At 45.7% G+C, this 2,121-nt stretch overlaps 1 protein-coding gene and 1 pseudogene across 4 annotated transcripts in view; one reads left to right on the top strand and one right to left on the bottom strand.

Annotated features, from left to right (window-relative positions):
* Tex2 (testis expressed 2) overlaps nt 1-2,121 on the top strand; it is a 117,630-nt gene that overhangs the window by 108,423 nt on the left and 7,086 nt on the right. The gene's annotated exons all lie outside the window — the stretch shown is intronic.
* LOC110331149 lies at nt 799-1,939 on the bottom strand (annotated as a pseudogene).

Raw genomic sequence — 2,121 nt, 5'->3', positions numbered from 1 at the left:
GCCTCTGCCTCTGCCTCTGCCTCTGCCTCTGCCTCTGCCTCTGCCTCTGCCTCTGCCTCTGCCTCTGCCTCTGCCTCTGCCTCTGCCTCTGCATCCCAAGTGCTGGGATTAATGGCGTGCGCTACCAAGGCCCTTTTTCTATCCTTCACGCCTCAAAAACATAACAACATAAAACATATTAGAAGCACAGTAAACTGACATTTTTACTGTGTTTCTATAACACTGTCAATGACAGATTAAAGTTTTAGGTAATTTGATAACACTCAGTGTCTTATCTAGACTTTTTAAAAATGTTAAATACTGAGTTTATTTCCCACCATCCCCATGTCTGCCCACCACTGCAACTATGTCCTATCATGACATTCCACTCATACTTACAGCCAAGGAAAGGATGGCGTTCCATCCTTGAAAACCAAACAGGAATTTTAGATAACACATTCTTGGCAAAGGGGCATGGACAGAATTTGTAGAATGCAGTGGGGAAAGCTTTTACTTTGCATTATGAAAAGACAGGCATCTAGATATCAGTTGGTACAGAAGGGAAGTAAGAGGGAATATTTCAAGCTGTTTAAACCGCTTTCTTTGTTTTTGTTTTTGTTTTTTTTATGTATATGNGTACACTGTAGCTGTCTTCAGACACACCAGAAGAGGGTGTTAGATCCCATTAGAGATGGTTGTGAGACACCATGTGGTTGCTGGGAATTGAACTCAGGACCTCTGAAAGAGCAGTCAGTGCTCTTAACCACTGAACCGTCTCTCCAGCCCCCTTAAACCATTTTCTTACAGAGGCCTTCTCCACTACCAGAAGTCTCCAGTACCCTCCTGGTCGGCCATTGGAAGCTATTCTTCACATGATTTATGAACTTGGCTCCACTTTTTTTTTTTTTTAAAGGAACCCCCTCCTCTTTTCTAGACTTGCTTGCATTTTTGCCATTATGTCTTCTACAGAACTCAGTCCTTTTGGTGTATTGGGATTTTTTTTCTGTCTTTTGAAGGATTCTTTTGATTCTTAACCTTTTGATTTTGGTATAGATAGATCGGTGGTTTTCCATTCCAGCTTGTGTTTAGTGAGTGTTTTACTAGAGTGTTTCATACATTTCTTCCCTGGAGCTTTTTCTTCAGTTTCCTTATCCTCCTCCTCATCATCATCATCTCTATCACTGTCATCATCTGCATCATATTTTACTTTTTTCTGTAGAACCTGGTTCCCGCCACCAGGAGCAGAACACCTGGTGGGCACACAAAGAGCTTGACACCCTGCTCATCCTCGTCTTCTGACTCTGCATCTTGCTCTACACAGCTAGGTGCTGTCCACTAATATGCAGGGGTCCTGAGCCACACTTCCACCTTCAGACCACAGCTGGTGTACTTTCAAAGCCCTCAAGGGAAACGTGTTGTACAGACATTGCCAGTGTTACTTTGAGTGGGCCACCTTCATAATTCGTTGCTTCTGTGTGCTTTCATCTCTTGCCCTAGCCCCTCATGGATAGATTGTAATGATAACTGATTGTCTTAGCTAGGGTTTCATTGCCGTGAAGAGACACCATGACCACAGCAGCTCTCATAAAGGAAAATGTTAGTTGGGACTGGCTTACAGTTTCAGAGGTTCAGTCCATTTATGGCAGGAAACATGGCAGTGTGCAGGTAAGCATGGTACTGGGGGATCAGAAGGATCAACAGAAGGAGACTGGAGCATAGGAGACCTCAAAGCCCATCCCCACAGTGACACACTTCCTTCAGCAAGACCACACCTCCTAATAGTGCTATTCCCCATGGCCCAAGCATTCACACACATGAGTATGGGGGCCATCCCTATTCACACACATGAGTCTGTGGGGGCCATCTCTATCCACACACATGAGTCTGGGGGCCATCTCTTTCACGCACGTGAGTCTGTGGGGGGGCCATCCCTATTCACACACATGAATCTGGGGGCCATCCCTATTCACACACATGAGTCTGTGGGGGCCATCCCTATTCACACATGAGTCTGTGGGGGCCATCCCTATTCACACACATGAGTCTGTGGGGGCCATCCCTATTCACACACATGAGTCTGTGGGGGGCCATCCCTATTCACACACATGAGTCTGTGGGGGCCATCCCTATTCACACACATGA

The sequence above is a fragment of the Mus pahari genome, chromosome 14 (assembly GCF_900095145.1).
Source record: "Mus pahari chromosome 14, PAHARI_EIJ_v1.1, whole genome shotgun sequence".
NCBI classification, from domain to species: domain Eukaryota; kingdom Metazoa; phylum Chordata; class Mammalia; order Rodentia; family Muridae; genus Mus; species Mus pahari.
Note: the sequence above shows the minus strand (reverse complement) of the source record. Positions and strands in the feature narration are given on the sequence as shown.